Raw genomic sequence first — 14,461 nt, 5'->3', positions numbered from 1 at the left:
ATAAATAGGTACCCCTCCGGCCGGAAGGTAAACAGCGTTTCCATGCACTGCTCTGGTTTGCCAGAAGCGGCTTAGTCATGCTGGCCACATGACCTGGAAGCTGCACACCAGCTCCCTCGGCCAGTAAAGCGAGATGAGCGCCGCAACCCCAGAGTCGTTCACGACTTGACCTAATGGTCAGGGGTCCCTTTACCTTTACCTTAGCACCTTAGAGACCAACTAAGTTTGTTTGTATAAGCTTTTGTGTGCATGCACACTTCTTCAGATACTGGAAGTGTAAATGCAAAGCAAATATAAGAACGTTACTGGATCACAGTGGCTGAGCAATGTGCCTTCAGGAAGCCCTCAAGGGATGCTTGTATGCAATAACTCCCTCCTGGCTGCTATACAGAGACATACTGCAGATTTGATCCCTGAGTCCTAGTCTGACTCCTCTAATTACTTTGCCACACTTGCCCAAGAGTAAACAGCACACCTACCAGGCTGTAGGCTCCAATAAATTAAATGGGAATTTTCTTCTTAGTCAACCTGGTTAGAATTGTGCCATACATTCTGATCCCCGCATTATTCCTGGAGGTGCAGAGTACGAAAGCTGATAGCAGAATTTGCATAGATAGAATTCTGGCTGGTCGCTGCTGGGCAGAGAATTCTGGATTAGGTGGACTTTTTGCTGCTATAAAACAAAGACTGAAGATGATAATAATTTTGACTATTTTCTGTTCAGCAGATTATCTGAAAGGATTCTGTTTTTGACTGAACACACTGCTCGCTCCTTCTTCATCCATTTGCACCCATTAAGGACTATTTTGCTGTGACTGCGTCCATCTCAAAAGGCACTTCTACACAGATTGGAAGCCAACTAGTAGGTAAGATAGATTTAATATTCCATTGGAGGTGTTGATGGGTGCTGCGCTGGTTTTCGGTTACATGAATTGCAATGAATCCGAGATGTGTACTTTTCAAAATAAAAATGCTTCCAGATATATATTCTGAATTGATTAATCCCATTAACGTTACTGAGATGATACAGCAATGGTATCAAGAATCTGTTCTTGAATGGGTGGCTAATTCAAATGTATGTTTACTAGTGGTATCCATTATTAGCTGATTACTGTACATGTTATAATGCAAAGGGAACCCCCCCCCCACAACAAGATTTCTTGGATCCTAAGTGTTGACATTTGAGGTTATACCTCCTATAAATTTTGTTGTATTGTTTGATTAACTGTTGTTCTTTAATTGGACTTGTTACCTGTTCAGCGTCCTTAGTGAGAAAAGGAGAGTTGGAATGAATGAATGAAAGAAAGCATACTCTATCTGCTATGTGGAAAATTCTCACATATTTGTATATCTCATGGAGGTACATGATCATGAACTTAATAATCAATTGAGTGGATTTATTTCAGACTTTCATCCAGATTGCCTCTCTCTTTTTAGGGCTATCAGTTGTGGGACAGAACCAAAATTCCTCTCTCTATTTCACTGTCCTGTTCCATAGGGTGTTTCCCTTGTCCATTTTTGATGCAGGTATCTGCTCTGTTGAGAGTATTTGGCTGTGCAAACTTTTGGAGGAGGAGGAGATTTGAGCACTTAGAACTACTTTTTAAACAAAAACAACACCTGGTGATATAAGTCAACCCGCCCCCCATATCAGCTGTTTCACCCAACCCCTCAAAGCCTCCCCCTGAAAATATTAGTCTGAACCATTGCAGTCCACACCCTGCTTTCCCCAAAACTTACATCCATGCAGAATTCTTAAGCAGATTCTTTTCTTTGCACATCCAGAGTTCCTTTGCTCCTTGGTGTGTGTATGTGTGTGTAACCTGTTATAAAAGTGGCTGTGCAAACTGATGTGCTTTATACTGATGAGCCAGTTGACGGATGTTGAGTGTTTTCACTAGCTGCAGTTTGAGAATCTGCATCATTTTGCCAGGAATGCAGTGCTGAGCAATTTATCACTTGGATTTGCATTAATAGCTACTAGTCATGATGACTATGCTCTGTCTCTGTAGTCAGAGACAGTAATTAGTTTTTTAAAACAACAATAACAACAACAATAAGTGGTGTAGAATTTTTATGAAATTGAAATAAATAAATGATACTTGGGCTTGGATCCTGTTTACGGGTTTCCCACAAGTTGGCCACTATGAGAAAAGAATGCTGGACTTGAATACCATTGGCATGATCCAGTAGGCTCTTTTTACATTGTTGTGTTCTTGTGATGCACACTCAGCCCTTTCCCCAATGCACCTCTGTCCTGGCTTGTGCAACAGGTTGTGTGTCCAACCTACCAATATTATTTCCCCCCAGCAGAAAGTAAACCTGAAAGAATCAGATGTAAGGAAAGTTTGAGACAATCAATCAGGATTCCGCACAACAGAACTGGCGATAACCTCACAGTGGAAATATATATTAAAAAATGGGCAGCATGTCTGTAGAAGAGTAATTGCTTCTTCCCCATGAAGAACAGAATCTCTTCTCTACATATATACATCTTTCCATGGTTCAAATAAAATTTCCAGTGCTTATGCCCACAAATATGCACAGGCTGCCAACCATGCTGTTTCATGTGGTGTTAATTTATAAGGTGTGTGTGCATGTGATAAATTGGAAGATGCACTAATTGTGTTCTTTTCTGCTTGCACTGCCTTCTCCGCAGGTTACTTAATTAATTGCTCACCTGCTTTCTGCTTTTAAAGCTATAAACTTTGTGCTTGCTCCTCCCTCTCCCCAAGCAGGTTAATTAGTTGAGCTGTAAGGTGTAGTCCCTTCCTTCTTTTCCCAGTCCCTTAGTCAGTATTGGTTTGCTGGACACGCCATTAATTACCACAGGGATGCAGCAATCAGTGTACTCTCTTGTCATTCTAACAGCAGGCATGTCAATTTCATTTAGATTTTGTTAATTTCACCTCCTCTGGCAATTTCTCCATAGCTTAACTGACAACCTGATAGGGCTTCTGTTTACAGAGAACTGGCAAAAGGAACTGGCTGACTCTGGATGGAGCATTGATAGGTGGAGAATGAAGGGTAAATTTGATTCATGGGAAACATGGGAAAATATAGTGCCTTTGGGTGGTTGTTTTTTTTTTATTTGAACTTTTGCAGCCTTACCAAATTTTAATTGACGTGTGATAAAATAAACAAGCCACGGTCTTACTTCCAAGGAATAGTAATTGCAACTTGTGGGAAACAACAACATTCCCTTGGTTATATATAAATATAAAAAGGGATAGCTAACATGTGTGTATCATGTACAGATACTAGATATTTGTGCAAAGAAGTAAACTTCTAGGCTTCTATCCTCTATCTGGAACAGTGATGTTCAATTCTTATTTTTATTTAGTTTCCAGATTGAATAGTGTATTGAGGAATGCCTGCAGATTGGATACGGAACCCCACTGTGTGGCAGAAAATTCAGTGACTTATTCTAGGCCACAAACATGCCTGCACACTGTCTTACCATAGTGGTACATGCTCTGGTTATCTCCCATTTGGGCTACTGCAATGCGCTCTGCATGGGGCTAACCTTGAAGGTGACTCAGAAACTACAACTAATCCAGAATGTGGCAGCTAGACTGGTATGACGGACAGCTGAGCTAGACCATAATCTGGTGATGCAGTACATTGGAATTCCACCTGACTGTTGGAGCCTCTTTCTGATTGGCTACCAAGACAGCTAGCCAGAGGAGCATGAAGCTAGCACTTTGGGAGAGAAAATAAAAGGAGCATTTTCTGAGAGATGGTTCAGATTGTTTGGTGGAGAGAGTTAGAGAGTTGGCTCTGATCTGTGTATAGCATCCCCTCCAAGGACAATATCTACTGCTAGAGAAAGGAGATTCTGAGCTTAGATTGTAGTGTCTTGAGAGAGTATTCAGACAGGTGGAGGGCTGAGTTTGAGCAAGGAGGAGCAGAGCTGTGAGAATACAGTCTACATGGGTCTCGTTTTGGTCAGGAGTGGAGTGATCTTCTAGAAAGAGAAGACACCCTAACCAGTTAAGAGGGGTGTGGTGATCCCCTACGTCTGCTATACTATTCAAAGTACCTCAGGAGTGTGATTGTTAGAAGGTTGGGAATCTGACAGAAAGTACCCCCTCTTTTAAGAACCAAAGTGTTAAGCTGTAGCACCTATGTAATTAAGCTGAGGAGCTGAAGTGAAAGAACTGGAAATAAGCTAAGCATTTAACATCTAGTCTAGAAACATGCAACTGTAGAGTAGTAACTGAAATAAGCAACTGAAGTTTAAAAGAAGCTCTGCTGGGCGTGCAGATGGGCCACAGAGTTTCCAACAGCAACGGGGGGGGGGGGCACTTCTGTTGACCTGCATCTTGACGTGGTCCAGATCCCATTCATGACCCCACTCAAAAATCAGCTCTCCATCTGGAGGCTGATAATGGGTATGCACCCAGTGCCTGAGCCAAATCCTACATACATCTGTAAACAATAAAGTTGTGGCCAATTTTCAATCCCAGGTGTCAACGGGGAGGGGGAGGGGAGGAGAGCTGTGAGTGAGTCCTCAAAAAGAATGTGAGTGTAGAAGAGGAATGCAATTTTAATAAATAGCAAAAAGGAAAACAAAAAAACCCCTCTTTTTAATAAGTGGATTATTAAAGTATAGCACATTCTGCAAGTACAAAATGAGCCCATTTCATTTCTATGCTTGCTGGCAGCCTACTGCCAACCAAGGTAGTAACAACAGCTGTAAGTCGGAGACTTTTGGGTCTCGAGCTCATTATCCAGATGGATGATGTCTATCCAATTAAATTTTATTGTTGAAGAATGGAAGGGGATGGAGGAGCAAACGTCCCGTTAACTGGTTTTGCTCCATAATGTACCTGAAGAGTGAATTATATCTTTGCAGTTCAAAACACCTCTAATTAATTTGTAGAGGTGTTCCTCTTCTTTTGTGACCTGGTAATAAACAAGCAATTGAGGTTGCCGGGAAGAAGAAGGAGCCTTGTTAAAAAGCGTATAGCCCTGTGTCTGTGCGGAAAGATTGGGAAAGTGCAGAGTTCAGTTGTGGCGATGTCAAACTGCATTCCCTTCCTGAGCAGCTAATTGAGAGTTATATTGGAGGTGTAAGAGAGCCACTGAAATAAACGAGAGAGATGGACCACTCCAAAACAGATATAAGTGAATTAGAACTGATGAACCTGATTAGAGTGGATTCACTGTGTCACTTTAAATACACTCCAGTCTCATTCATCTTGTTGCACCTGATCTGTCATTGCAGGACCACTTAACAAAGTGTTTCAAACAGTTTAACTTGATGATGGATTATTTCATGTTTTGTATGCTGGGAAGGGATTTGATTGAAGGGCAATCCATTTGATAAAAGAGCGGTCGATTCCAGTCCCTGGTCTGCACCGTTTTTGACTTCTGACTGGTGCAGCCACCGCCGAGCTCAAACTCCATGCAAGAGTTTTCTACAGCTGGCAAGGGACCAGCTGCTCTAAATTTATCCAGATTATACAAATGGCAGGAGTCCCCTGACCTACTAAGCCAAAAGTGTTGTCTCTTTCTCGCTATTTAATATTCATGAAATGCACTGTAGCTGGGAAGGGAAAGGAAGTGTGATGCTCTTCTTTTTTCCGAAAGAATGAAAGACAGGATGCTGAAGGATGCTGTTAGATACCCTTCCAACAATACAGGTGCATAATCAGAATCGGAGGCCTCTAACAGCACCTTTGAACCAGAGCAGGGAGTTGGTAGATCTGATCTCGGAGCTTCATGCATCTGATCACAGAGCTGTAGAAACAGATAGGCAGACTTTGTTTTATGACAGTGGTTCTCAAACGTTTTTCTCTGGGCCACAGTTTCAGAATAAAAAGTTGCTTGTGCCACACCGGGGTTTTTTAATTGATAAGAAATATATTGGGGGGCAGGGACGCCAAACGGCACTGTGGGTTAAACTACAGAGCCTAGGGCTTACTGATCAGAAGGTCGGCAGTTTGAATCTCCGTGACGGAGTGAGCTCCCGTTGCTCGGTCCCTGCTCCTGCCAACCTAGCAGTTTGAAAGCACACCAAAGTTCAAGTAGATAAATAGGTACCACTCTGGCGGGAAGGTAAACGGCGTTTCCGTGTGCTGCTCTGGTTCGCCAGAAGTGGCTTAGTCATGCTGGCCACCTGACCCAGAAGCTATATGCCGGCTCCCTCGGCCAGTAAAGAGAGATGAGCGCCGCAACCCCAGAGTCGGTCACGACTGGACCTAATGGTCAGGGGTCCCTTTACCTTTATATTGGGGGGGGGGGCAATAACTCCTAGCAGTGCTTGATTTATAACCTAGAACACAACTACTTTATAATGCGATCAGGGGACACCCAGAAAGTATAAAACAATGCAGCTACATAATAACATGAATCATTCCCAAAATATAATTATAAATGAGTCTTCTGCAGCAATTTGTCCAAATGGTGATTCTGGATCACAACTAAGATTGTCCTCAGAATTACTTTAGGCTCTTGCTATCATTTTGAAAATATATCTATCCATTCTGTGTTGTTGTGTTTTTTAAAAAATGATGCTACATGGTACCTTGGTTTACATACGCTTCCGGTTACGTATGCTTCAGGTTACAGACTCCACTAACCCAGAAATAGTACCTTGGGTTAAGAACTTTGCTTCAGGATGAGAACAGAAATCGTTCTCTGGCAGCGCGGCAGCAGTGGGAGGCCCCATTAGCTAAAGTGGTGCTTCAGGTTAAGAACAGTTCCAGGTTAAGAACGGACCTCCGGAACGAATTAAGTACATAACTAGAGGTACCACTGTACAATATACGACACTGAAATCTTTAAATGTTTCTTTTATTATTATTTAATTTTCAGTTTTACAATTTAAAATACTCGTTTTGCATCCTTCAGATATTAATGACTCCCCTTCTTCTCTTCCCTTGAGTTGTTTTACATAAAAATCTTTAAATGTTTCTATGATTGTGCTTCAATCTACCCACCACACTAGCCATCCTCTCCCACCACATTAATATGGCACGCCACATCCTTTCAGAACCACTGTTTTATGATATGGATCACAAGATGGCCATTCCTGTCAACCTACCCAGAAAAACAAGGACATCCCATTTTCGCCTCACAAGTGTGGGGCTGCCATTTTGGGTGTCTTGCTCTCTCGTGATTTCGGAATGAGATCTCGCCATCCCCAAAAAATCTTTTCTCAGGTCCGCAATCTCACACAATGCCCCCAAACACATTTTTCTGGGTCTGCTATTTTTTGCAGGTCATGTGATGCATGCAGGATTTCATACCTGGAAGATGGTGTCCCAGAATTGGACTGTGTTGTTTTGAAGGGTATGGATGACATCTACTCCCTTCGAAATGTGAATCTCATTTCACAGGAATATAGAAAGTTGCCTTATACAGAGTCAGACCATTGCTCAGTCTTTAGCATATGCACCACTTTATACAGAGTCAGACCACAGCTCAGTCTTTAGCATATGCACCAAAGTCCTTTAGTGAAACAGTAGGTATACGTTTTGGTAATACCTAGGTATATATGTATTTTGTTTTTCCAACTTGATCAAAATTGTTTATTATTTCATAACAGGTAGATAGTTTAAGAGCTTAGGCGGCTTCAGCAGCGGGCAACTGGAGCCCCCCAGAATTCGGCGCCTGGGTGTCCCGCACCCCTTGCACCCCTAGGTAAAGATGGCCCTGGGTCCACCCATGTAGAAATATAGATATAGATAGATACAGTGCTTCTTTTCTGTGGGTACGCAGGGGTACGCATACCACTAAACATTTTGTGAATCTAAGTTTGGCCTCATTGAAGGGCAGTATTTTGATATGAGTAGGAAACTCAGAGTACCCCAAACATCTTTTTAGAAAAAAGCACTGGAAAGATATATAAAATACCAAGGAGGAGACCTGCTCCCACCAAAATCCCAGTAGGGACTGAGGATGTTCAATGGCCACAGAATGCTGACAGTGTGTTACTGGGTTTCCATTACTGGGAGGTAATGGAACACCAAAGAATGGGGAATGAAGTGGGCAGAATCTAAAATTGGGGGAATTCCTCGCTTCAACGTTTTGTTGCAGATCTCATTTATCTGTAATTCCAGAGAACAAAAATGCTCATTTCTTACTTTAGAGTGGGAAACTTTCATTTAGCTTTGGGTTTGGTGCACACACAGAGATTTGACTCTCTCCTCAGAATTTACATATTTCTTCTTCCAATGTTCAGTGAATTAGATACTATAGATCCTTAGATGGTTTGAGGAGAAAGCGCAAAGCTGGAAAGTGGGGGCGGGGAATGACCTTTGTATTTGTTACCTCAGCAAATCATGTTGTTCCCCTGGCCCAGCGATGCGTAGAGCTGGAAATAACGAAGATGAGTACAATACACTTTCCATAGACTGACTTTTCCAGGTCATTTAATTCTCTCTTGTGTCTTGAGAGCCTTTTCCAACACAGTTAATGATAACAGATTGTCACATTATCCCGTTCATGGTGACCTGTTTGGCGACGTGCCAAAAATTCTATCTATGCAAAGCGATGCGGGGGAGGGGGTGCTTTCAGTGCCTGCTAAAAAAAAGACCCACCTGGTGAAGATTTGTTAAAAAAATAATTAAAAGAAAGAAAGAAAAACTATCTGCTCAAGATGCCAAATAAACCTGGTTCCTAATCTGCTTACTTATGCTGCAAAGTTGGGGTGCGTTGAACCCTTCCCTTATTTGAGGGAGTTTAGCTTGTCCTATTAAAACTCTTCACTCACTGTTTCTAATAAGAGCATGTGGACAGCTGTGCAGGATCAGGCCAAAGGCCCATCTTGTCCAGCATCCCATTCTCATTGTGCCTTTCCGGGTTCCCACCAAAATCCTGCAAGCAGGACCTGAGTGCAACAGTGCTCTCTCAACTTGTGATTCAGAGAATCATAGAATTGTGCAGTTGAAAGGGACCCTGATGATTATTTAACCCATCCTCCTAAAATGCAAGTGACCCATATCAAACCCGTGACCCTCGCCTACTACCTTAGTGCCTCTTGGGACGGCCATATTTTCTTTCTTAGTAGCACACTAAAGAATGTGACAAACTAACATCTCATTCTGCAGTTGGTGAAGATGAATTACTTTAAGCTGATTTAGACCCAGCTCACTTCACCACCGAAATCAGCTTATAACCAAGTATCTGAACGTGTGGTTGGAATTTTAAGGAGGCGCAGGAATGGAAAGCTCATGCATTTGTTTAACTGATTTGTATGCTGCATTTCCAGCAGTGGCAGTGTGTGGGCAGTGGTTCACTTTTCACATTGGAGCAGCCCAATCCAGTGCTCTTGAAACTGCCCATGAATTGGAGCAAAGCTCCCAGCTGAATTTTACACCTATCTGAATTTTGTAGTGAATTTTTGGTGTGCAAAAAAAAAAAGTATTTTACATAAAAGATGCCTGCGAGAATTTGTGTTTTTACTGGTGAATGTATTTTTTTAAATGTATTTGTGTGAAAAGTGTGCATTTTGCATTAAAACGTACACAAAATACATGTAAAATGCACACCATGGGGCAGGAAGCAAAGGCATTCAATGCAATGGAATAGGATGGAATGAATCTCTGAATAAGTATTAGCAAGACCAGAACCTGGTGAAATTAGCTGCTTAACGCAGGCCTCTCCAAGAATCTCCTCCAGGTTCTGCCCAGGTTCAGCACTGCCTAGGAAACAGTAGCACTGGCCGATCTTAATGTCCATTGCTATTGTTTGGTGAATTTGTGTGGCGAAGACTGCTACAGTCCTGTTAATGGTTTCCATTCATTCATTTGCACACTTATACCCAATTTTTCTATCATTCATGAGGAAGGTCACCTCCCACCTTTAGTAAATATTCTCTCAATGTTCTCTGCATGAGCAGATATTTGCTGAATATTTGATATCTGGCCTGAGATTTTGACATCCAGGGATTCTGCAGAAACAGCAAACAACATTTGACAGCATCCGAAATCTGGCACTGAGCAGCAGTCAGAATCTACATGCAGACAATGTCAACAGTGGACAGCAGCAGACATGCAGCAATCAGGATTTCACAACATCTGACAGGCGGCTTGCAGGAGAATTTAGTAAACTATATATTACCGGTATTCATTATTTTACCACATGGTTCTGTGATGGTGCTACACCAACAGCTGTGACTCATGGCTTTTGAATGGCAGACCTGCCATCAGCACATGGTATGACTGCAATTGAGCCTAGACCACAACATGTCTTCTTTCCAAATCCCCAGCTCAATACATCGCCAATATGTACCTGCAGTGAAATAGCCCTATGCATTACAATATGTGAGGTCCCAACTTCAGTTCCTGGCTACAGTTTCCATGGGGAAAAGTCACACACCAATAAAGCTTAGACCAAACAATGAGAGTGCCTGAGTAGCTTTGGCATCATTCGGTTATCCATCTCACCCAGGGCAAGTCAGAAGAGGATAAGGAGAGCCTTGGTGGATCAGACCAAAGACCCATCTAGCCAACCAGATACCCATGGGAAACTGACATGCAGGGTGTGAGGGTTCTCTCTCTGTTCTCCAGCAACTGGGTCTCTGATACTGAAGATCCATTGATAGTCTCATCCTCTATGATGATAGAGCTCTTTGCCCCTCATCTAAATGTGAGCCTCCCATAATGAAGACAGCTAAGCTGAGTCGTCATCTTCTTCAGCGATCACTCATAGCTGAGTAAGATTGCCTTCCATAAACACAGTTTTAACAGTGAGACCATAAATGACTGTGGAGGCCAATTCTGGATCTACACGTCCTTCCACAGTGGGGACATAGTTTCCGGGCAGGAGTTGATCATGGTGAGGGTTTGCCAAGCGTGCCTTCTTCTTAGCACATTTCTCCCTTTAATCCTGAGTTTGAACGTCTTCAAAGCCCAAGACACTTTTGGTGAAGGCTGTTCTCCAATGAAGACAGCCAAGCTGAATAGCAATGCATGGAAGGTTCCCTTGTCTGCAAACCATCTGGTGTGGACTGTCACATAGCTGCCACAATGTCCAAGAAGGCACATTGCATTTCTTTTCTTAAACTTTGGGTGTTTCCGGTTAGTCAACTCAGGGTAGGATAGTCTTAACAAGACCCATGGCTCCTCTACCCTGCTTTGGTCCATGCCCTGGGCAGGGGGTTGTATTTTGCCTAAAGCATTAGGTCACAATAGTTCACAAGGTATTCCAGCTCTCTAGGATGTAGCACAGTGACTGAGCATCTGATTTGCAGGTTCCGGGTTCAATCTCTTGGCATCTCCAGGTACGGCTGGGACGGAACACTGTCTGAAATCCTGGAGAGCTACAGTCATGATCAGTCAATCCAGTACTTAATTCACACCTTCCTTTTTTATTTTTAACTCTTACTCAAACGGCTCCAAATGGAAAACTATATATCTCAGTTACCTTAGCTACTGTGATTCCCTCCCCCAACACACACCTCAGTCTTGGTGTCTGCTGATGGGATTTGTACAAACACCATCTATCAATGTCTCAAAGTTATTCCTATTGTTCAGCCTGTCTTAAAGCCAATTTCCAAATATTAGCTTCGGGAATACCCCTCCCCCCTTCCTGGATAAAGTTGCCCTTCAAATATTTATGGATTTTCCTCAGATCCACCCTTCAGCATCATTTAATGAAGATATAAGCACCAGGCATTCTTAATCTTTCCCCTTAAATCAAATTTACCAGTCTCCTAATTTCTGCTGCTGATTGACTGTTTTCTTCCCCAGTTTTATTTCCCAATTCATATGTTAATTCCATTTGTAACCCCAGTTTTGGTCCAAAGGTTCCTAGGGCAGTATGTTGCAGGAAAAGAATGAGAGGGTTGATTCAACATAAGGCCACTGGGAGCTGGTTGGCTGCTGGAGATGTGTTTGAAATTGCTGTGCCTGCTTATGATGAGCTACTTCTGTACAGAAGTCAATGTGCATGGAATGAAGCTTCCCTGTCCCCAGGACTGAAAAGCAGGGATGGTTGTCTAGCCTGCCAGGCTCACTTCAAAGAAGGAGAGAGTGTTCCAAACACATGAAGTAGTCCAACAACATCTGGAAGGTCAGAGCTTCTCTTCCTTTTCCTAATTCAGGTCTTAGGCTGTAATCTGAACTACTAAATCCTATTGAATCTGGAGGCAGTTGGAGGATGGATAGCGGCTAACAGATTGAGGTTAAATCCTGACAAGACAGAAGTACTGTTTTGGGGGAACAGGAGGTGGGCATGTGAGGAGGACTTCCTGGTCCTGAATGGGGTAACTGTGCCCCTGAAGGACCAGGTGCACAGCCTGGGAGTCATTCTGGACTCACAACTGTCCATGGAGGCGTAGGTCAATTCTGTGTCCAGGGCAGCAGTCTACCAGCTCCATCTGGTACTCAGGCTGAGACCCTATCTGCCCGCGGACTGTCTCGCCAGAGTGGTGCATGCTCTAGTTATCTCTCACTTGGACTACTGCAATGCACTCTGTGTGGGGCTACCTTTGAAGGTGACCCGGAAACTACAACTAATCCAGAATGCGGCAGTTAGACTGGTGACTGGGAGTGGCTGCCAAGGCCATATACTGGCTTCCAGTACATTTTTGAGCACAATTCAAAGTGTTGGTGCTGACCTTTAAAGCCCTAAATGGCCTCGGTCCAGTATACCTGAAAGAGCATCTCCACCTCCATCATTCTGCCCAGACACTGAGGTTCAGTGCCAAGGGACTTCTGGTCGTTCCCTCACTATGAGAAGCCAAGTTACAGGGAACCAGGCAGAGGGCCTTCTCGGTAGTGGCACCCGCCCTGTGGAACGCCCTCCCACCAGATGTCAAAGAGAAAAATAACTACCAAACTTTTAGAAGACATCTGAAGGCAGCCCTGTTTAGGGAAGCTTTTAATGTTTAATAGGTTATTGTATTTTAGTGTTCTGTTGGAAGCCGCCCAGAGTGGCTGGGAAAACCCAGCCAGATGGGTGGGGTATAAATAATAAATTATTATTATTATTGAATGCAGTTGGATCTGCTCCCAAGTAAATAGGGTTAGCATTGCAGCCTTAGCCTTGACATGGCTAAGTCATGAATGAAGCAGAAATGTATCAAAGAAAATGTGTGCTTGACATGGTAGTGATAACTGAGAAATACACTGTTCCAGCAACCTTATCAATGTTAATATTATTCTGGTTTTGTTCCCTCTTGCATGTTTATTTGAACTTTGTTTTGTGCTGGCTAATCTCTTCTTCCAAGCACCTTGGAGGTGTGTTTTCACCAGAATGCAAGAATGGTTATTATCACTGATCTCATTAATGTTAATTGGAATTGCATCATGACTAACTTTAAGCATGCTGCTCTGAAAAACATAGCCTTTGGCTACGGCATTGCATTTAGGGAGCAGGCAAGCCCTTTGTGTATTACCTGGTGCTGTAGGAAATAAAGACTAGGAGTTTCCTGTAGCAGAGTTGCTTTGGAGGTGAGAGCATGTGTGTTTTCCACTCCCCAAACACAGTTCCAATTACTGTTGGCAGTAGAAACCAAGCCAACATGCATAGCTAGCTTTGGAGAGAGTTTTGTTTCTGGTCAACTTTGAACTCCGCAAGGTAACTGATACTTAAAGAAGTATCTGAAAACTGTACTGCAGCTGGCCCTGTGCAGTTAAAGTAAGATTAAGGCCATGGGGGTAGGGGTGGGGAGAGAGACTAACTGCTTCCAAATTCTGCCTTGAGGTAATATTTGAAATTTCCTGACAAGGAAAAACTTTCAAGCAATTTCAAGAAGAGTAAAAAGAGGTTCCAGTAGAAAAGTGGTTTTTTTGGGGGGGGAGGGGAATCACACATATACCATTTAGCCGTCTCATAAATGTGCATGTATAGATCTGACCATGATCACACAAACACACACTTTTTGTTGAATGGGCACTGATGTTGCCAGCTTCAGAAGTGATTATCAGTGTTATTGTCTTTATAGGTAAATCTGTACTGTTTCTAGTATTTGCTTCTATTGGCTGCCGGAGTAAAAGAAAGTGGAATTCTTTTCTTCCCCCCTCTTTCTTGCACGTTGATAAATATTGAAGACTTCCTCTTATGCATGGATTATGCAATTTTGGCATATCCAGATAACAAATTAGAGAGCAATGCCAAGCATAAGAAGCCGGCGTAACTTACTCCATCGTAATTTACACCAGCGTTAAGTTATTCCAAAAGGGACGCGGGTGGCGCTATGGGTTAAACCACAGAGCCTAGGGCTTGCCGATCAGAAGGTCGGTGGTTCGAATCCCCACAACGGGATGCGCTCCTGTTGCTCGGTCCCTGCTCCTGCCAACCTAGCAGTTCGAAAGCATGCAGTGCAAGTAGATAAATAGGTACTGCTGCGGTGGGAAGGGAAACGGCATTTCCATGCGCTGTTCTGGTTTCACCAGAAGCGGCTTAGTCATGCTGGCCACATGACCTGGAAGCTGTATGCTGGCTCCCTTGGCCAATAAAGGGAGATGAGTGCCGCAACCCCAGAGTCGTTCGCGACTGGACCTAA

General features: G+C 43.2%; 1 protein-coding gene across 3 annotated transcripts in view; it reads left to right on the top strand.

Moving 5' to 3' along the window:
• The window catches only part of CNTN5 (contactin 5), a 650,966-nt gene that overhangs the window by 207,466 nt on the left and 429,039 nt on the right, over positions 1–14,461 (top strand). For 2 of the 3 annotated variants that reach the window (XM_081909603.1, XM_081909601.1), the window contains exon 2: positions 728–866. The gene's annotated coding sequence lies outside the window, so the exon portion shown is untranslated. Of the gene's footprint in view, positions 1–724; positions 867–14,461 lie in introns of all 3 variants that reach the window. The other variant, XM_081909602.1, reaches the window with a different exon arrangement.

This window comes from Podarcis melisellensis (assembly GCF_964234715.1).
Source record: "Podarcis melisellensis genome assembly, chromosome: 4".
In the NCBI taxonomy this organism is placed as follows: Eukaryota; Metazoa; Chordata; class Lepidosauria; order Squamata; family Lacertidae; genus Podarcis; species Podarcis melisellensis.
This window is presented reverse-complemented; position numbering and strand designations above follow the sequence as displayed.